The sequence below is a fragment of the Haliaeetus albicilla genome, chromosome 14, assembly GCF_947461875.1.
Source record: "Haliaeetus albicilla chromosome 14, bHalAlb1.1, whole genome shotgun sequence".
Lineage (NCBI taxonomy): Eukaryota > Metazoa > Chordata > Aves > Accipitriformes > Accipitridae > Haliaeetus > Haliaeetus albicilla.
Window position 1 is genome coordinate 10,770,719 of NC_091496.1, and position 22,762 is coordinate 10,793,480.

The 22,762-nt window shown below is 37.3% G+C and overlaps 1 protein-coding gene and 1 long non-coding RNA gene across 8 annotated transcripts in view; one reads left to right on the plus strand and one right to left on the minus strand.

Moving 5' to 3' along the window:
• Positions 1-22,762, plus strand: part of PCLO (piccolo presynaptic cytomatrix protein) — a 384,880-nt gene that overhangs the window by 341,458 nt on the left and 20,660 nt on the right. The gene's annotated exons all lie outside the window — the stretch shown is intronic.
• On the minus strand, positions 1,917-21,540 carry LOC138689030 (uncharacterized). Its single transcript, XR_011327837.1, has 3 exons — positions 21,389-21,540; positions 9,858-9,957; positions 1,917-1,987 (listed from the first exon to the last, which is right to left on the minus strand). It is a non-coding gene; the product is annotated as an uncharacterized lncRNA (long non-coding RNA).

The following is a 22,762-nucleotide window of genomic DNA, read 5'->3' on the forward strand; positions in this document are numbered from 1 at the left end:
TCGGGGAACAGTTGCCAATTCAGGCAAAGGTATTTTGCAGTTATAGAAGTAGAAACACTTTTATCCTTTGACAGTGGTTTCTTCTGTGCCGTTGACTAGGAGCTTCAGGCACGCACATCTCACTTGCTTCATCCAGTGTTTTGTCTTAAACAGATACCGTTAGTGACTCTGTGCCAGGAAAATCTCACTTTCTTTTCAGTTTCTTACTTTGTATTGAGCTTCAATTACTGAAGCAACATCAGCATGTCACATGTGTAGTATTGGGCAGTAAGTGTCTGAGAACTGTTATTGCCAAGCAAAATTGAAAGAATCATTATCTATTATACAACTGCTCACTTCTGTGTTTATGTCAGCAAGTGACTGAATAGACAGAAGAATTGTGAATCCACATGCCCAAGGTCACTAGCAAGAGTAGTAACTCCAATTAACCTACAAATCATATGCTAACATGTATTTATTTTTCTTAAATTTTGTTAAACTGAACTTTATCTTCTGGAGAGAAAATTCCTATCTCCTACAACATAATTCTCAACTCATAACACACTAGCAGTATATAGACCAGCATTAAATGACCAATTCAAAACCAGACACTTTCACAATAGCAGAGAATTTATGTTATTTTGGAATAGTTCCATGTTTCTGCAAAAAGGCTCGATTCAATTCTTTTCAAGGTCTTTTTAGACTGGTATATCTAAACCACCGGGAGCACCATCTATTTTGTTCTTGCACACACGTCAAATACTATCTTTGCTGTTTTCTGCCTTCCCAATAACTCAAATACCTCAGGAGTATTGAACCTTTAATCCTGACATATACTAAAACATAAGAGAACCTGAAAAAACAGTCTGGACTTTCAAATATTTTTCCTGAATCAATAGGATCTTGTACTGACTAAGTATGAGACTGTTGACTTGATTGTAATGGATATTGATCCATGAATTTAAAGAGAAATCCAGCCAATCTGAAATGTTTCCAGCACTGACTTGAACAGTGGTTGAATTGCATTCTTTGGTTTTGAGTCATGTCCAGTAGTACATAGCAAAAGAAATTGCTGCACACACTGTGTCTTTCCTAAAGAGCAATATAAGCCTGGTGATCTTTTTTTTAAAACCCATTTTTAGCAGCTGTAATATCTGCTTTTATAGTCTTATTGCCATTCTAATTTACATGTAGATGAGGTCAGTTTGTGAAATAAGATATTACTGAGTAAAATATGATCCTTGCCCAGAAAGAGATATAATTGAAAGAATAAGGTATTGCCAGACTTCTCTACTATCTCTATAAATAAAAACACTACAATTCAACCTGGCATTGTTTAAACTGTCTTTAATATAAGATCACAACCTTCCTTTCTGCCATCAGGTTCTGCCAAAGGTCTACTATCTAGTACTCTCGACAGCATAAGACTAATCAATGCCAACAAAATTTAAAGCAGAAAACACCAGCAAGGATGATTTCTCACATGAGTACTTGCTTCAGTACAGAGAAAAAAAAGGGACACAAGGGAATAGAAAATAAGCAATGAAAGCACTTGCAGCTAGCGTGTCACGTGCTGATCCCCTCATACCACACCTCCTTTATTTTTGGAAATGCAAATTTTAATTTCAAAAATTGAAAAGATCAGGTACTCTTTCTGTCACAAGGGATCCTTCAGCAATGAACCAGCCTTATGCACTGACAGTAGTCATCCTCTCTCACTTCTTTTAATGCTATCTATAATATTTTATACATACTCCCTCAAGCTAGGAATAGTCATACTACTAATATCTAAATACCAAACTAATTTGAGGAAGTGATTCAAGATAAACAACAGCAATATTGTAAACCTAAGAATTATCAGCTTCATCTCTAAACTCTGGGAAACATTTCTTTTATCTATCCCTGATTGGCCCCGTACTCCAATTTGCCCACCTGGCTCTCCAGTAATAATTGGAGCAATTAGCTCTGCCTTCCTGAGGTATTTGCCAGTATAATCCAGCTGGTTTTCCTAAAAAGAAGCAGAAAGAATTTAAATAAGAATAAAGACTGCAGCCAGAGACAGAAACATAGCGGAAAAAAGATAATCTTCTATATTCCTGTATCAACATCACAAAAACCATTGCGTTACATAGTTACAAATCATCCTGTTCCTGAACTGTTATTATAAAGTGTCATTAAAAGACAAGTAAATAATCCAGGAAACCTGACTGTGATTAACTAGTGGCTGGCCAGCAGCTTATGCCACTCTTGTATGAACTGGGACTGAATGGCTATTAGCCATTAAATCATGTGGCAACAAAATTATAAAAAACTTGATTTTTATTTTAAGCTTTCATTAAAAAATGTCTGCCTTTCCCATGAAATCTGTAGAAAATTAACAAATGTTAAGAAGACAAACAAGGAAAAACAAAACCAGGAAAACCTGAAAGCACATGTTTCACCTTGAAACCAAAATATCACCCTTTGATATGATGCTTCAATAATCACCTGGAAAGATAATTTGCTTGCCTAATGTTTTTAATCAGTTTTATTGGACTAGCTCTTAAATGCATTTCCACCAACATAAGGCTGCTTGGGACTTTCAGGAGGTTTCTTCTGGTGACTTCTTGGAGGTATAATGGGGTCAGGGTGTTTGGACTGGGAATCGGAGTGCTAGCAATTCCATCAAAAATCCGACAAAGCTACATGGTGTCATTTTGGGGGAAAAATGAAAGAAGAAAGTTTTGGTAGAATTCTGTAATCTATGTATTTAAAAAGATATGGTTATAAAGGAAATCTCGTTTAATACCAGCTGGCACATCTAGTACAAATACCAGTTAATAATGAAGACCTTCAACACCGGAAAGCAAACAGCGGGATCCCCCCACCAAAAATAGAGTAAAGAAGAAGATGCTGGAATGTATGATTACTGAACCTGAGCCTTGTCTGGTGTAAGTCGGAAGAAGGGCTGCTTCACCTAGTGAGTAATTTAAAACAACTTTGAAATAGAGTCACTTTTCATGATCAGTGTTCATTTAGAATCTGTGAAAGTCAGGTTGAAGCATTAATATGATAGAAGGTGAACTGCTAAATTCTAAATAAATTCCTTTCTGTGATGAAATTGAAACTAGGAGATACTGAGTAGAATCACAGAATCATAGCATGGTTTGGGTTGGAAGGGACCTTAAAGTTCATTTAGTTCCAACCCCCCTGCCATGGGCAGGGACACCTTCCACTAGACCAGGTTGCTCAAAGCCCCATCCAACCTGACCTTGAACACTGCCAGGGATGGAGCATCTAGAACTTCTCTGAGCAACCTGTGCCAGTGTACCACCACCCTCATCATAAAACATTTCTTCCTTATGTCTGAACTAAACCTACTCTCTTTCAGTTTAAAACCATTGCTCCTTGTCCTGTCACTACAGGCCTTGGTAAAAAAGTCTCTCTCCATCTTTCTAATAAGCCCCCTTTAAGTACCAAAAGGCTGCAGTAAGGTGTCCCCAGAGCCTTCTCTTTTCCAGGCTGAACAACCCCAACTCTCTCAGCCTGTCCTCACAGGAGAGGTGCTCCAGCCCCCTGATCATTTTTGCGTCCCTCCTCTGGACTCACTCCAGCAGGTCTGTGTCTTTCTTGTACTGGGGACCCCAGAGCTGGATGCGGTACTGCAGGGGGGGTCTCACCAGAGTGGAGGAGAGGGGCAGAATCCCCTCCCTGGACCTGCTGGTCACATTTCTTGTAATGCGGCCCAGGATACAGTTGGGTTTCTGGGCTGCAGGTGCACACTGCTGGGTCATGTTGATCTTCTCATCAACCAACAGCCCCATGTCCTTCTCTGCAGGGCTGATCTCAATCCATTCTCTGCCCAGCCTGTATTTATGCTTGGGATTGCCCCGACCCATGTGCAGGAGCTTGCACTTGGCCTTCTTGAACTTCATGAGGTTCTCACGGGCCTACCTCTCAAGCCTGCCCAGGTCCCTCTGGATGGCATCCCTTCCCTCCAGCATGTCATCCTCACCACACAGCTCGGTGTCATCAGCAAACTGGCTGAGCACGCACTCAATCCCACTGTCCATGTTGCCGACAAAAATGTTAAACAGCGCCGGTCCCAATACCGACCCCTGAGGAATGCCACTCCTAGGGTTTTTCAATGTCATCTTCCTGGATAATTCAGGTGATCTCCTCCATTTAGCAGTGTGATTAGGACCCTGAATTTCGTGCATACTCCAGGACAAAAAAGTAAGTAAAATAGATCTGTTTTAAGGCCAATAATGTTCAGTGCTCAAATATGTATAAGCTATTATGTAGCAGGAGTGGGGTTGAGGGGAGTTCAAGAGGTCATCTCATTGCTTCAAAACACAATATTGTTCCTAAAAGGCTTTTGCTAACTTGCACCAAAAAATTCTTAGTGGTGATAGAGGCTTTACAGCTTCATTAGTCTGTTCTAGTGCTTTATTATCCTTGACACTAAATTTTTTTTCCTAAATTCTAGCCTCATCTTGCTTGCTGAAATTAATACTCAAGGAGAGAAATAAGAAGCCAAAATCCAAGCTCTTCCCCTCACAAACATAGTATATTTTATCAAGCACTTCCTATAAATAGATTTTTCTAAGCTTGCCAGAAATGATAACACAGCTGTTCCTACTGAACAGTTCTGTATTAGAGCTTCACTTTTGTTGTATTTATTTGAAATGTCAGGAAAAAAAAGGATGTCATAACCTGTTTCTATACTTAACAGTCCTTTGTAGCTCCTAAATGTTTATAAGTCATGTAAAAGGAGATGCTATTGTATTATATGTGTGTGGTTTAGAAGATATTATTTATTCTTTATTTCTTTTGTTAGATAATTTATAACTTGCTTAGAAATTAAACTATTATGCTGGGGATTCAGAAAGGAGGTTTTTATTTAACCTCACATGGTCTTGTAGTATAAACTGTCTCTTTAGACTGGTGTTCAAACAGTTATCTTGGAATGCTGTTTAAATGCAGATGAATCTAGAGCATTTCCAGGTGGAATCACAAGGCAAGTTAAAATTAAACTTCAGCTGATATTTATGTTAGCATGTGAGACTGCTTAGAATTATTGGACTGTAAGCTGTGTTTCAAGACAGAAGGTTTTGAAAATCAGTGCCTTAGAATGAATACAAATCTTTCCTATGATGAAATTGCCTAGATGTGTCTGATTCTCATGGTGGAGAGTCTGCTTTCATAGCTATAATTAGAACCTTGTCCTTTGTCCCCAGTTTATTTTCAGATTAATATGTTTTTCATAATGCTCCATGTTCATTGTTTCGTCCTATGATAGTACTCTTACAGGCTTGCAGCTTTAATGAAATGTGCAACAGTGTGTGAATAATGTTTTGTCTGTTAAGGAAAAGCTTCAGAATGTGTATTTCTCGTAAAGAATTCCTAACAGTTTGTCCTGTGTAGGCATTCGTAATTACTTTAGGCTGTTATATGTGTTGCTCTTCCCTTTTGCGTATTATTTATTCTGATACTGTGCTATGATGGGGGGGGAATCAAATGGATAGAAGACTAGGCAAATCTAGTGGCAGAAAGTGATGTACTGTGTGTGTAGAGTAAGATGCAGTTTATGTATCTTTATCTACAATGGGATTCAGGGGCTTTAAACATAGGTGTATCCTGCTGTTTTAAATACCCTAAAGTATTCTTCTGCTTCAGTCCAGAAATTCATGGGTATCCCACAGGTTCTTCATCACATCTGCCTTTCCTAACCAGATACTTCAGTTCCACTAGCACATCTTAAATGACCCCACATCCATGTGTACATAGGCATAAACCTGATTTACTCCTACAGCCAAGACAGTATTCAGTATTCCCTTCAGTGTCAGCTACTTGCAGTGCCAGTCCTTTTCCACCATCTGCTAAGAACCAAAAGATTATAAAGAAAATTTACAACAGAGATTTTAGCTTGCATATCTAAAGTTTAGGTGGCTGATATCAGGTGAGATTAGTTCTACCAAACGGTCCCCGGCTTTACATGTGTGTCAATGCCATCCGTTGCACAGATCTTTCTTTTCTGAAACACCCTTTGGTATGCTTCTTTTTGTTATACTTTCTTTTTCAAGCTTTCTTTAGACTTTTTTGTCTGCCACATTGGCTTTGCACTCTGACTGATTGTGATGTGGTAATAACATAACGTGACTGGATTTCCATGCCTCGGAAAAATGCACAAAGCTTCTGGAGATCAGCTGGGTCAAACATCTGATACATACATCTGCCTTCATGTTTCACACTGCTGTAGTCCCTAGAAGTTCACATATTTTCCAGAAGTCTGGTAACATACTGCCTATGATAATTAGGCAGTTTGTGTGATTTACTAGAAAAAGCCCCATATGTAACTTGCATCAATGCCTGCTGAGTATGCCGTGGATTCTTACTGTTTCCTCCTGCTGCTCATGTAATATCTATAGCATTTATTCACCAGTCTCCTGATGGCCTTGGCTGTGCCCAGCTGAGTGTTTAACTTTTTAGAAACATATTCATATTCATGGAATACTCTGTTATATTCTTGAAGGAATTGAATTCTCACTGATCTGAATGCAATTATTTGACTTTTTTTTTATAAACTATGCCCTTCTGACTAGTCTGATCATCTTAAGGGTTCCTTCTTTCTTGGCAAGTAAAGAGGAGAAAAAGGAGGCCTTCCTTCTTGTCTCTGGACATTTCAGAGAGTTACAAACCTAGACACCTTAACTCATTGTTTATATGTTGATTTGAAGGCTATTTGGTGTTTTGTTTATGTTTTAAAGCAGTATACAAACTCTGACTTTATACAGACAGATTTTTCATACTATTTTCCATATTTGAAAAAGTGAAGCCTACACAATATCCACACTGAGTATCTTCCTTTGTACTCAGTGCTTTCTTTTCAAACACTCCCACAAAGCAAAATTATCTAAATTCCTGTAAAATTATATTCCAGCTTATTATAATTCAGAAACTATACAGTGTAACAGAAGGTTTTCAAGTCCATGGTAAATTTGTACATGAAAGCTGGCATTTCCAAAGAAAGGAATCTGAGCATTGTTAGAAAGAAAGTGAAAGAACATTAACAAAAGAATTTTTTTTTTTTCCTGTTGATCAACATTTTGTGCACAAAAAGAGCTTTCACATCCAAAGAGCTTTCACATCTGGGAAGCAGAGCCTAGGAGCTGCTCTTCACCTTTTCTTATCAACAACACCTTACCTAGGTGTTGTTCCATTGACTACAGGGGCTACTTGAGATTTGCAAAATAATACAAAGAGAATGACACATTGAAGAGTCTCAGCTTGCCTTCAGAAAATGTCTAGAGCATGCTCCTCTGGAATTACATAAAATAGGGATTAATATTATGTTTTTATTGGGGACACTTGCAAGAATCCTACAACACGAGAAATAGGTTTTTACAATTTATCTTCAGTGGTGGAAACAATGTGAAAGCATATTGCTTTCCATCAGAAAACAGAAAAGCACCAATATGAGCGAGATAAAGCCAGTCTTCCTAACACCTTTTGTCATTCTCTGGGCAAAACCCAGAAACAAATCTGTCATTGTACACTGTGCTTTTTTCTTTTTTCCCTCTTGAAATTGGCTTGTTGAATGTAACTGGTTGTATGCAGGTATAGATTTATCAAGGAGGAAAGGTAAAGAGGCCATAGCCTCCCCATAAATGTCTCATCATTCTGGGTGTGCCTTGTTACATGGTACAGGAAAGACTGCACTAAAATCAGAGATGCTTCCAAGTATAATATGACAAATCAGTCCCCTCTTTATTGGCAGCATCTACTGCCCTCAGGTTACTTGTTCTGAATCAAATTCCAAAATTAAATATTGCTGTTTTGCTGTTGAACAAAGCTGAGTAATTTGTTTCAAGTAAAATTTTCTGCCACTGGCTAATGATTCTAAATTGAAGACAGCTTGAAAAACAGATATGATACGAAGTGATGCAAATGCTTGGAGAAAGGATGTACACACACAGAGAAAAAACACAAACACATACTTTCTTCCTTGCCCCTCTCTGGGATCAACTGATTATATGGATGTATATTTAAAGCATTGACCAAAAGAAATAATTATTCTGATTTCTCCTATAACTTTGAGCAGAAAAATCTTTCTTAGGGATACTATGTCTGTTATGATTATAAATTAAATAAAAAGAGGTCAGATGGTTTTGGATGCATTTTGTGAATTTATCTACATGATTATTTTTACCTGAATAATCCCAATTACACAATATCAGATTTTTTTCATAATAGAGGTCAATGTCAGCAAATTTCTCAGAACAGATTTCTTCAAAAAATTACAAGTTTTGATGAAATTTTAAATTTTAAATGAAAAAAAGTAAAAACTTAGGAAGGGACACATAAAGTCGACATCTTTCTTCCTTGGTTTCTTAATGAACCATTTGTATAAATAATCTGATCCTTATAATGTAGTTTCCCATGACAAAATGAGGGTTCCAAGATATTCTCAACTGCCTGAAATGCTTTGAGAATACTGGTTGAGAAGCCTTGTCTAAATACCTTTTCTGATGGTACCAAGTTACCTATGAAGGTTAGTAGAGGAACTTCAAAGTTTCTGTATCATTTTGTCAGGACAATGGAGTTAGTACCCAAAGACAATGCTTCTATCTGGAAAATTTAGATAATGCACACTGCATCCATGCTGTCCTTCCATCTGTCTTTCTTAACTATTATCTTTGCAATCTCAAATGAATATTTGAAATGACACTCAACTCATCGCAATAACATACTGCTGAGACATGCATCATTTAAGTGTTATTGGCCCCCACCCAAAATTGGATTAGGAGGAGAGGCTGCTGATGGTCAGTCCCTCTGCTATCACCCTGGAAATTTTCATAGAGGTACCGTATACCTTGTGTTCTCCTTTTCCTAGAAGCACGCATCTATTTATCCACCTGTAGACAAATGTAAGTCATAAATCTTCATCCACCTCCATTTCACTTGAGACAGATGACTATTTTACCTTTAGTGTCAATTCAGTATGACTCTGAAATCCTCAGCAGACAATCAATCTTGTGTTGTCTCACAAAAACTGTAGTCAGTTTACATGTATAGATCAAAATCCATATTTGACCAGCCTACCTTGGATCAGATATAACCTTTTTGTAGGCAGGCAAAAATATTAAAAGCTAACTTAGTCACAAGATATGGGTAAAAATATAGAGAAAAAAATTCTCCAAACAGAATTACACTGAAAACAAAAAAAAATCTCAGGGATCACAGAAAACACCCCACTAAGCAAGCTGAGCATGGCCCTGCTAAGGAATGCAGCAGTGACTGAGACCTACAGTCTAAAAGCAAGTGCTTCCCTGCTTTACATTACTCTGAAAATAGTCTCTCTGACATCATTATGTTCATGCAAGCTGCATCTACCTTATTGTTATGATTCAGAGCAGCAGTATAACTTTGAAATAAATTATTCAATTTTACCTTGCTTGACATTGTGTTGATTTGCTGCTTTTTTTTTTTTTTTTTAATACATCCAAATCTAGTTCCTTTTGAGGGAAACTAAACTGGAAACACTGTTCCAGGTGAGCGCTAAACGTGCTCCTGTCCCTAAATATGTCATAGCCAATGATGGGTCCTTTGGGCAGAAGTGGACCATGTGTAGAAAAGGAACAGTTGTATCACAGATGGGAGTAATTCCAGTTTCAAGTAAAAGCTCTTAACTTTATACAATATAGATGTAGGTGCCTCAGAACCAATTGCTTTGATCTACTGATTTGTTCCTATTGCGCCAGATTAGTGCTATGTAGACATAGTAACATAATTATGCAAACACCTAAGTATAAGCTTATATCATGTGAGAACTCAGTTTCCTATTGATCTTTAACATTGCTACATATAAAAAAAATTAAAAATTAAAATATACACACCTCTTTTTCGTACTGTCATCCCGTGATCAGTTAGGTGAGAATACCCCTTTGTGCCTGAGACACACCAAATAAAGGACATAAATGTGTCAGCTGCCATATTCTGCAAGAAATAAACCAAAAAAGAGGTGAACAGTTATGAACATTTCATCTCTTTCTACCACACTGCACTGAGGCAAAGTCTCCAATAAAGAGTCTTCCAGGTCCTTTTGAGGAGGAAATAAATAAAGACACAGAAGAAAGTCTCATAACATTTCCATTTAATCTCTTCCCTATAATTTTTTCTTGTCCTATATGAACTGAATTGATTATAAGGTGGTGCTGTCTAGTGGTTTTTATTTATTCATGTCAAAACATATATTTAAAGCTCTTAGTGAAAGAGATATTGTTATGTTGCAATCAGAATTCTGTGATTTTTTTTCCACTCACTGTATGAACTGAATTAAGTAACTTAACTTCTCAATATATGTGTATATTCATTCATAAAATTATATTAAATTCATCCTTTCATAATGTTTTTGGTATTCAAATTATGCTTATGACAGGAGAGACAGCCTCCAGTGAGTTAATAGGAATTTTGCCATTGGGAGCCAGAATTCCCCATAGTGCCCTCTGAGTTCTGCAATAAATGGTGAAATAAATTATACAAATGAATATATTTCATTGCATTGTATAGGAAACCTCACTCCACTACAATATAAAGTATAGAATGTGTATACATGGTCATGACATACATAGGTGATATACACAGTCACATAGATGTAGTGGGCTAGATTAATATTGTGTAACAGTTTAGATCAGGACATCTCCATGAAAGTCATTGAAATTTCATCAGCCTAAGATTGGCTTGAGAGAAGAGGGATCACACAGTGAGAAACTTCCAAGTACTGTGAAAAACACCGGAGCAGTATTGGAGAGTGCAGAAAAATTAGGATCAAAGCATTTAGCTGACTGAGCAACTAAAGTGCTGCAAATGATCCCTGAAAGTGGGAAGTCTGTCCTCTGAGCAGCCCTGAGCTCAGACTTTGCAGCTTTTACTTTGTCATTTAGCGTAGCAGCACTTTTGTCCTACTCTGCCTATGATCTTTAACTCCCCAGGTTTTCAATGGACTGATTCCCTGTACTGTATTTACTTTACACTGTACTGTAATTTATTTCAGAAAGTTGCTTATACAAATATAAGGAATCCTTTGCAGTACAGTCTTGTTGGAATTCAAACCACCTGTCTTGTCCTCAGAGAAATATCCAAACCATGTAATTTTTTTTGCCTCCTTAGTTGGTTTCTGTACTGATGGCAGTGTTACTTGGTTTTTGGTTTGGTTTTGTTGTTTTTTTTTTAAATTGTAGTTAGATTGTAAAATGGAAGGTAAGAAAGATTTATGAACAATTTGTAGTGGAAAATTTGTATAATACTACATGACAGGAGCGAAATTGGAGTCAGCACTTTGAAGTCAATTTAGGTAGCTATAACTTCATAACCTTAAATTCGACTCCAAGAATTTAGTGTTGATTAGTTCAACAAGCTGATACTTTGTGCTGAGTCAAGGTAGGTTTAATATTCGTAGATTCCTAGGATTAGGTCAACTTCAACGATATATATATGTAAATTTATGCAAATGCACATGTATGCATAAACATGTGTGCATGTTTATATACTTATATGACCACATATATAAATGATTGAATCACACACATATATACACATATATAAGTATACCTATACATATTATGACCTAATAATAGTTCTACATACATGTTCAGAAAAAAAAACTGGGTTCTGAATTAAATGCTCCATCTGTGTCTACAGGATTCTCCATTATTCAAAATATCACTTTTGTTTCTTGAGCTTTTATAACCTGGAAAATAAACGTCACTGCTTGTGACTGCAATGGATAGCAAAAAAGATGAGACGTGTGTTTCATACTGGGTCTCACACAGAAAGGCAGTGAATCCTATTAATCTCATTCAATTTTACAATTGACTTTCATGTGTTCTACTAATTTAATGGTCTTTTTTATTTAAATACATTTACAATAATTTAATGATTAGTGATTTCATTGTCAATTTCTATTGAATCTTAAATAGAGGATAAGGAGAATTCTGGTCAGATGCTTTAGATTTTGCAAACAGGACCTGCTTAAGTAGTCTAGGAATTTCTCTGAATAGTAATGGTTTTATTTCAGTCTCATACTCATTCTATTTCTATGTTAATTTTCTAATTAAATACCTAGAGTTTTGTCTACTATATAAAAAAAAATCTAATCAAATATCCTTCTACGGCTGGGACCTCTGAAACAGATAATGCAATGAGAAATTTTACCATGGGACTTAGGGGAGGATCCGCCACTTAAGTAAAACTTTTGCAGTCAGTGGAAAGAAATAATCATTCTGAAGGTACAATTCATCTGACCTATTTTAAAGATCTATTTGCAAATAAGACAAGCCACATTCTAGAAGAGCAATTGCTCTCCTTTTGTGATAAAAGGAGCCTTGACATCTAGCTCGGATATAGACATCAGTGTTCAGGCAGATGAATCCTAGCAGCAGGGTCTATCTCCAACAGACGTTAGGTGACAGTCACTGTAAAATGTTATTTTATATGCATCAAGAAGTAACTTTTAAGCACATTTAACTTTATTTGACAAAAATGCTAATTTGATTTGGTCTGCAGTTCTAAAACGGCTGCTGTGCTCAACAGCAAGTGTAATTACCATTTGGAGTGTTAAGTTCCATAATTATCTTGAGCTAACAAGAAGCACAAGATGGTGTCAATTTGGTTTTTTGTTCTTTTTTTTTTGTTGTTGTTGGAAAAGACTGTAATTGTGCTGTGAAAAATGGAATAGGGGAGAAATTTTGGGTTAACAGTTTACTCAGATACAACATAACCATCTTGAAATCACAAACATATAACAAGATAACAGCAAAGAGGTTTATTTCATTAAAGATGAAAACTGAAGCAGGTCACAAATCTAAATGAAGGACCAATTTTGTGTATCTTCAGATTACAGATACTAATTCTGTTTTCATTGCATTTATATAACTTAATACTTTCAGTTCTCCAAATTCAATGCTGCTAACCAGCCTGATTTTTTTTTTTTTTTTTACTTTTTTTTTTTCACAAGGCAACAGGAATTCTGCCAGGATTAGTGATCAAATTAGCAATAAGATAAGTTTCCCTTTTGGTTCTACTTGAGGAAAACCCCACACTAATCCTCTCTTTTCTCCACCTTTTAAATCTCCCTGGGAAGAGTGAAAAAACCCCAACACTGTAGAGATGGTATAGACAGCCTGCAGAATTCTTCTATAGGTTCAGTGACTGCCACAAATCTCATTAGAAAGAAGAGAACCAGGAACACTCATGATTCACTATACCTGGAGTTACTGATTGCCTCTTAACTGGTTTTGTCTCTCAGGGGAATTGGTGCCTTGTATATACTGAAAGAATTTCACCCTCAAAACAGATTAGCAGATATCAGTCTCCCTTGTTGACCTGAGGCAAGCCTGGCAAGAAGCTCTGAGTTGCCTAAAGAGACGATACATGCTTTTCTCTCAATTCTGTAACTTTGTGGAGACAGCGGCTCTATCCCTGTTTACCTCACTGTAGTGCACCGCAAAAAGAACACAGAGAGTCATAATCTCAGTTCTAATCTTGGGGGAAAAAAGCAACAGGAAACACAAGTAAATCAAATTAAAACACAACACTTATAATTAGTAACTTCCTCTTTTTTACACAAGATCCCTAATATTTGTCATAACTGGGTAATGAGGTTTATAACAAGATAATAATATCTGTCTCGGATTTAAACTATGGTCTCGTATAATTTTAAAATTAGGCCTTAGGACAGGCATGGAAATATCTTCAACAGTTCAGACAAGTTCACTGTCTCATACTTCAGTGATTTCTTCTGGGTTCAAAACTCATCACTATTTAGACATTTAGTTAACTGTTTGTTAATGGAAGGAAGACAAGAATCCCGGCAGGGTTGCCTTCACCAGCTGGGAAGGTGGAAGATAAAGAACTCTGGGAGCCATTAGAGGAACAAAGATGAAACTGGGAAGAAGAAGGGACAAAGCTGAATTGGGAGCTAGTCAGAGAGTATAAAATAATCTTCATAATCCATCTACGCCATGGGCCTGTTTGGCAGCACAAACCTTAAAAGCTTTGGGATTGAACAGCCCACAAGGAAATCGGGTGTATGTCTGTCAAAAGAAGAGTGAGGAAAAGCCTAAATTTTATTGTTTAGACTTTCCTGGGGAATGGTAATGAGGAATCAAAGTATCCTTGAACTTTGAGCAACTCCCAGTGGACTGTTACACATGGGCTCACAGCCTGTGCCACCATCACACCTCTTGTACGTAGCTGACAAAAATGATCTGGGCTGTAATTTCGGCATAACAGTTGGGCGAAAGAGACAGAAACAAACCTGCTCACTTCTGAGAACTGCCTAGCTGTCTTTATATAAACTCTTCATATTCAGCTTAGTCCAGCTCACTTCATGAACACACATTCCCAGTGTTAGAAGCCTTTGAGAATCACAACCAACCTTCCGTTTATATAAAGAGCAAACCCAACCATACATGGCCAATCAGAAAGATGTACGCGTCTGATCTCTCCAGCTCCCTGCAGCAAATCTAAGCAATGAAGAACCGGGCTTATGTTCTTGCTATAGCACTACTGATTTCTATCTCCTGCAGCAAAACTCTCAAATAAACAACTGCACTTGCTTTCATGCAAGAGTGCTAACTTGTTGATAGTACCACAGCTATATTTAAAGCTTTTTTCCTGAGGCAGCTTTTCTTTGTTGTTGACAGTAAAATGGATGGTCTATGGAAAGAGAATTTTTGTGCCACTATTTGTTTTCAAACAGTTGGGGAATAATGCAGGGACCACAAAGCAGATTCAATATTCTTTAGACTTCTATAAAATGAGTAAAACTAAAACCAGACAATTAATGCCCAAAGCAATTTTAAAAATACTGAAAGTGCTGACATTGGAGACACTGTCCTTTTCCCACAAAGCAATAGAGTTTTACATACCCTCATCCCAAAATGTATGGTGTCCACTCAGTTATGCTCAAGAGATCTTGTTTAAAGCACTCTTCAAATCAGATTTTCTCTGAGAAAGTCACTGGTACAATGACACCGACAACTTTTCTTTAAACAATATTAATTTGGAAAATGGCTTTGTGATCATTGTTGCTGCATAGCAGGTGGCAAAAGTAACTGTGTAGGGAGCAGGTCATAGGAAGGGATTATTCCCTTCCACTGGGTGCACATCCAGAGCAATGTGTCTGGTTTGGGGCCTCTGGAGATATTGAGGACACTCCAGCAGAGTGCCGGTAAGATGGTTAAGGGCCAGTGCAAGCGTCATTGAGGAGAGGCTGAGGATTTCTTTAAACCTCAGGAAATTAACTACTTTATGGGTAGCTAACTACCTTATGGCTCCATAGAGAAGATAGAGCCAAACTCTTCTCAGAGCTCTGCAGCAAAAAAAGGAAATAGACAACATTCACAAGCTGAAGTAAGGGAAATTCCAACTGAACATAAGGAAAGCTAAAAAAAAATCACCATGAGTGTAGTTAAGCATGGGGTAGGGTTGCCCAGAGAGGCTGTGGAACCTCTCTTGGAAATTTTCAAAACTCAACCCAGCCTGATCTTATTTGGAAGTTAGCCCTACTGTGAATGTGGGGTTGGACTGGAGATCTCCAGCAGCCCTTTCCTCTCTGAATTATCTTATCAGTCTACAATTGCTTCATAAAGCACACTTTGTCATAAACCAGCATTGTTGTTGAAAAATGCCATTCTTTCCTTCCCTCAACCTCATTTTGTCCTTCAGGGTGGCGTAAAGCATGTGGTGAATCAAGTTGGGTGACTAACTCAAAAAATCAATACAACGGGGGTGGGGGGTGAGGTGGCAGTTAGTAGGATCATTTCTCCAACTAGTTCACTAGGCAGCTGTACAGACATCTATGGCTAAAGGAGATAACGTCAGGGAAACTGTGTGGGAAGAAATAAGCAGGAGTGTGAAGAGAGCTCTTTCAGTGCCAGTGCCCATTTATGCCATTTTAAGATGAATAAGAATCAGTGATTAGTTGCAGGTAAAGATGTTCTTTGCAGCTAGACCAGTGCCAAGGATGGCATTATTTTCTTCAAGGGGACATCTCACCAGCAAGAGTTTAAAGCAGCAGTCTGCTGCAACTGTTTATTAAACGCCCCATAGTACTTTTCATAACCACTGAGTTGGCCAAATTCCTCCCAGGTAATTATGTTCTATTGCTTGAAGTTCTTGCTGCAACTGCATACAGATAACGTATTCTTTTCTTTCCCTAGCCCACATATGCCAGCAAGACCTGGCATATCTCATCACAGGCTTTGTAAATGGGGTTATTTTAAATAATGATCTTTGCTAAATAATAGAAAATAAACAAACCAGATTTCCTTCACCTTTTCTTTGTCTGAGCAGTAGGATGATGGTTTCATGGGTAAAGCATTGAGGAAGACTCAGCAACAGTGTTTGTAGTTCCCAATGGCACCAGTTTTGTCTTTGACAGTAGAGTTAATTCTGCCATTACCGGTGCCTGTTTTCAAAGCATAACAGACAGCTTTCAAAATCAGAAAGTACTCTGCTCAGCAGGGTAGCAGACTTGCCTTATGTCTCTTGAAGCATTCTCGATAAAAAAGTTCTTCTTTGCTGCAGCTTATATGTCACATGGAGAAAGGAAGGAAATTCAGCATGGAGCTTGAAAGCTCCTTATTATGTTGTCTCTTTGTGCTTCTCCGAGATAGGTTAGAAAAGTAATGAAGATTACCAATACATATTTAGTTGCAATTACTGTCTGTAGCTGTAGTTGCCTGACCCTTCTGATTAGAAGACCTCCTCATAATTACTTATAATTTTGTGCAAATAATGAATGTAAACATACAATATGGACCACTCAAAACCATAGGTGCACAAAGAATACTGTATCCTATCCCACATGACGCAGAATTAAAACCGAGAACGGGATTACATGATGACTCTTGCTGCTGGGTTGGGTAACATTAGACAGCTTTTTATGCTCTTTAAGCCTCAGCTCCTTCTAAACTGAAAATAATGACATTATCCTTTTTAAATTTTGTCTTTTGATGACTACTACTGCTATTACTATTATGAAGGGAAGCAAAGCAAAATTTTACAAGAAATAGTTTGTGCAAGCGGTTGAGAGTATGTTATATCACAAGGGACCTGAGACAGAATTTTTTATTATTTTATTGGAAATCATGGCTATTAACTGACAGCATGATGGGCACTTCAGGCTTAATTCTGTTTAATGTAGAGGGCTGTATCTGTTGTTCAGCTGAACTGTATTGTATTAATATTATTTCAAAATTTGAAGTTGAGTGCCTTGCACAGGATAATTAGATGTCTTGCAAGCCATTTCAGGATCAAGTTTGCAGTCTCCCACATTGGTATAATGTCTTTGGTTCCAAGTCATGGATTTAAATGGCTGCATTCTTTCCTATAGCCAAACTATATTGAGAAGCAGGAAGGAAAATGATAAAATAAGTTAAGAGCAGTGTTGACCTGAGTTACGTTGTATACATATACTCAAATTTCAGATCTGAAGATAGTAAAATGTATATATGTGACTGGTAAATAATGCTTCTTCCTCTTTGGAAGAGCTAACAGTACAAAGACCTTGTGGATTTGAGCACTGAGAGGAACATGAATAAAACAGCATTCTCAGACTTGCAGTTCAGCAGTGGATCCCCAGAGTTTTACTTGTGAAACCCCATGCGAGGGGACGCTTCTGGTACATGTGGTCATAAGGGGGTAAAATTATGCTAAAATAACTTCAAAGGTAGAACATGGTCTTCAGGTTCTTCAGCCATGCAGCCCTGTCTTTCACAATGATAATCACTTTACAGAAATAATTAACATTATCACTACAGTCAAGAAGCCCATTGAAATGGGCAGAGTAGTAGTCTTTGAGTATGAATATGTGGTGTTTTCCAAATCAGATGGGAAGCTTGATGCTGCTCTCAGAGAAGCAAACGAAAGTCAATTTTACACGATGAATACAGATATCGTACTTTGAATTTGACAAAGATGAATTCAGATCCATTCACATACTCATTACTACTGAAAAAGTTGGCTCATAGACTTTCAGGAAAACTTTATTTCCTTCCAGAGGCAGATCATAATCTGAAATTATCTTTTGTGACTTTGTTACTGTTACTGAGCTAATCTATATCTATACCTCAATATTTGCATGTTTAAATAATGTTTCTACTTTTATTTTTATGCTTATGTTCTCAGTGATTAATTACTTTTGTTGGGAACTCAGTGAACAGCTGTTCAAGTCACTAAATAATATCAAACGCTAATGAGAACTACTGACTAGTCTTCAGATCCTATGAATTTTTCTCTGTCTTCAATCATTTAATATTCAGCATACACATTAAGCAGTTGAACTTATTTCTAAGATTTTCTACAGCTGTTATTATTTTTTTGTGACCTGGAGTTGAGACTTGTATTCTGTAAGAAATTATACCTACTCAGACTGTTTTTCCTCATGGATACAGAAACAATTTTTTGCGCATCAGGTTGCTCACAAATAACATTTAAGTTGCAACCTGATGCTAGTTCTTCCACATGGTAACGAAACAGGAGTTTCATGTGATACTTTACTGTTTTTCACAAGGTTTTTTGTAGTAATGCTGAGCATGTCAGCTGGCATGGTAACCATGGCGTGGCACTAACTCAGCAAATCATTCTTCATGAACACCACCCTATGGGACAGTGCAGTTTCATATTTTTGAGTCAATTCCCAGCAAATATTCAGTAGACATATGTCTCTTTAGGGTTTATAAAAAGGAAGTGCTGTGGAGTTTTTAAATATTCTTCACGTTATTCAAGACTGGTTTTGTTGTGAATGTTCGGGGCAAGGCATCTTTCTTCATTTCATGTAGACCTGAACTGAATATCAGATTTTTATTCAGTGTTCTCCCTTACAGTATAGGATGCTTCCTGAATAAGTTCCAAATCCAGGAGAATGTATATTCTGCTCTCTTAAAATTTGTCTTAATTTTTAGTTGAAAAAAACCTTTTTACTTTCTGTTCTAAATTGATGGAAACTGTAAAGAGACTCTCTGTAATTCCTGCAGATGGTAGAATCATATTCATGGATGGTGATCACAAATACAATGTTTGCTATACTTTATCACAAATTTATAATGAGTATAGATCAGTAATAATATTTTTCCTGGTCCCAGGCATTTTACATTTCAAAACCCAGCAGACAAGTCTTAAAACGTTATGCAAAGAATCTATGTTGCACTTTCAATTTGTGAGGTCTTGCAAAACTCTACTTTCAATTCCCATATGCACAGCTTTAATTTTAAAAAATAAATTATGAGCAAAACTTCAACAGTAGTCTTCAAAAAAGCAGTACTAAATCTCAGGGATTCTTGATGAAAATATGGATGTTGGCCTCAGTGCACTAAGAGTGTGAGGCATTAACTCTCAAAGCAGTCTCACAGTACTGTGGCAGGAGACAGGAAAAAAAAGCCTCATCTCTTTTTAAAGACAGTTGCCAGAGAGTGAATCTACAGGAGATGTCAGAGCATTAGCTCGCTGTGAGATACTCCTTTGTACTCATTATTGAAAAGGTTCAGTTAATTATACAAGTCCTACTGCATACATACTGCCCAGGAGCAGAAAAAGATTTTTTAATAAGTTACAAAAGGGTTGGGTTTTTTATATCAACAAATAGATGGTATTTGCTTCAGTGACTTCAGAAAATTTAGGAGGAGCTTCTAAGTCAGCCAGCCAGACATATTTAAATACAAATATATGTGTGTTTTCTGAGTCACCTTTTCTAGGGCACATGTTTTTTCATCAGAAAAGTTTCCCAGTTCCAGGTGGAATTGCTGTCAAATCTAGGTGAAGGCCAGTCAATCATAGCTTCAGGACACCTTACTTGGGACAGACTCTCAGCTCCCAGAACAGGGGATTGAGCACCTCTGTTCTGTGTGGCATCAGGAGGAGGTCTCAGCATCTGAGATGTGAGATTCCTAGGAATCAGTCTCTGACTTTCTAGGAATCAGTCTCTGACTTTTTTTCTCACTCTTAAAGGTCCTGAATAAATGTTTTAGGTCATCATATTGGAAAATTTTCAGTCTTGCACTATAAATTCCACCTCCCCCAGCCCTGCATCTCTGCTACCAGCCTATCACATTCTCCCATTACTGAACATTAGGCCCTTCTGTTTTTCTGAAATCCATAATTCCCAGCTCTTCTTTCATTCTAAGAAGACTTCCACCATCTCTCCCCTTCCCCATGAAAGTTCAGAAATTCAGAAACATTTTTGGCATTTTCACTCCCCTAGAAGATTAAGACCTATCTATAGAGTCATTTACTCCACTTGGAACATGGACTAATCATTTTGAGCTTCGACACTGGTTTTTAAGTGATCTATAATTCCATTTACTTAACAGGTTTCTTCCCAGTTGAAGAACACTGTAAATAGGAACACATTTTCCCTTTCTCTTTTTCTTTCCATTATTTCTGTCTTCATCACAAAGCTCTATGAGTGCATTTACATAAGTGCTGTACTGTCCCTGTACTTTTTCTTCTGTTCTAGATTTTTATATGAAATTTTTTATTCAAATATATCTCTGTGGACTTTAACCACACACATCAGTTCAACAGTGCAATGAAATACCAACTTTAGTATATGTCTATTACAGCAGTTTGAGGGAATCAGCATTGCATGAAATGAAGAATAATGGCACTGCTGAATGCTGAATGAAAGGGAAAATGTAACGTATGTATTTCAATGAAAAACAGTTATTTTAGACTATAAAGATTTCCGATGGAAGGTTACAAAATTAAAAAAAAAAAAAAGCATTTAACAGAAGACTCTGGGCAGGAGCTGAAAGGTAAATTGATATTTCTCCAAACTGGTTACAACTTTAGGAACCATCTCCACATTACTGTAAGCAATGCTTCCAGGCATCAATCCTCCAGGGACTGTAAAACTCTGAATTCTGCCTAATACTGTGGAATAGTCTGCATAACATTTCTGTCCATCCCTCCTGAGCAAAATTTGGATTAACACATTTTTCCAGTTTTGACTGAGCTGATTCCATGTTTATCCTGATTAATGGAAAGGATCACCTCTCATTGCTCTGTTGGACAGATTATGCAGGTAGTTGAATCCCAGTAGTAATTACAAGTATTCATTTTTGTGCTAAAATTTCCTAGGTTCTCTACAGCCAGCCACAAAACACTTGCATGGTCCTGGAAGACAGATTTGGCTTTCTTTCGTATATTAGACACAATGAGCTTTGCTAGAATTATCACAGCTCTTACTATCACACTGAATAGGCAATTTCTCATACTCTTATACTTAGTAGTCTTATTAGCAACAATTATTTCAGTAATCATTCTTATTTAATGACAGACAAATAGCATCTCAACAGTGGGCTGCTACCACTGTACCAGGTGATGTAAGTATGCGAAAGAAAATCTATTAATATAATAGCATTACCTGTCTTCCACATGAACAGTCAGTGCAGAAGCATCTGCTCTGGTACCCAAGCTGTGCAGCACACACGACTGTGCTCACCAGTGTATAGTTCCAGGGAGGTATGAGCAAGACTTTAAGCATATTTCACAGAAGACACTCAGATCTGCAGTATAAATCTGAGTGGGAATCTGGAAATCATGATGTGAGGAATGAATAGGCAGGTTGTTACCAAAAATTTTCATCTTCAGTTACCATGATAGAGTGCCTACTAGGTTTACAGCACAAAAGAGTGCTAACATATTGCATTAGCTTGAGTGTGTGTATGGATGGATATATTTGTGTATACAAATGCCATCTTCCACCTCCTTCTCAAAGAAAGCTTTATAGAGTTACATATGCCACCACGTGTTAAGTAATTTTTTATGGGCTATAAATGACTTGGCCAAGCTGTGAAATGAAACAGCTTGTTCCACTGCACTAACAGTGCAGGCTCAGTGCTTATTGTCTGTGCAGTAAATGTGCAATGAGCCACTCTCCAAACTAACCGGAATGAAAACACAACATATGTGGTTCTTACACCAATTCCTATTCACTGTGTATACTTCCCTGTCATAGGAGGGCTTTATGACAAAGGAGAAGTATGAAAATATTCTATTATTTGCACTGCTAAGTCAGAAAATGTCGGGGGGGGTGTGTTCAGTTTTGTTACCACTTTTAAAATCTTTAGCATGCCTAGTAAAACTAAGCCTGTATTAGATGTGTAGGTAATGTCTGCTCCTGAAGTCAGCACTTTATCCTTGTGCTGTTTTTCTATTTATTTTTCTAATGATCTAAAATCTTTAAAGACCTGCATCTAATTTTATCCATCTGCCTTTGAGGCTTGATTTTTTTTCTTTCATCAAGCCAGTTGTCCAAAACACTAAAAGGAATGAAAAATCACCACCTGAGCAGCTATCTGCTAAAGCAAATGGGGAAGTTCCTAGGTGTTCCTGTAACGCAACGTGTTCTTTGGTTTACATTTAAATGTAATATGACTGATTTTTCTTATGCCTGACCTACAAATTTGGCAGAAATTATACAAATAAACTTTGTTTTCATGTCACTCTGCTCCCCGAGTGGTCAGCAGGTTTCGTAACAGAACTATTACTTTTCAGAAATGCAATCTTCAAGTACTTTAGTTTCATTGCTTTCATTTTTAGCTGTTGTTCTTAGGAAATACATTGTTCTTACAATATTTTCGAAACACTCTGTGTATTTGTATTTAGGTTGGGGGATGTTTGCTTACATCCCAAATATAGAATATTCTGTTCAAAGATTATTTTCTCTTCGGAATCACAAAAGTAAATAATATTAAAAACCTACTTGGCAATCCAGTTTTTCCCCTTCGGATACTGT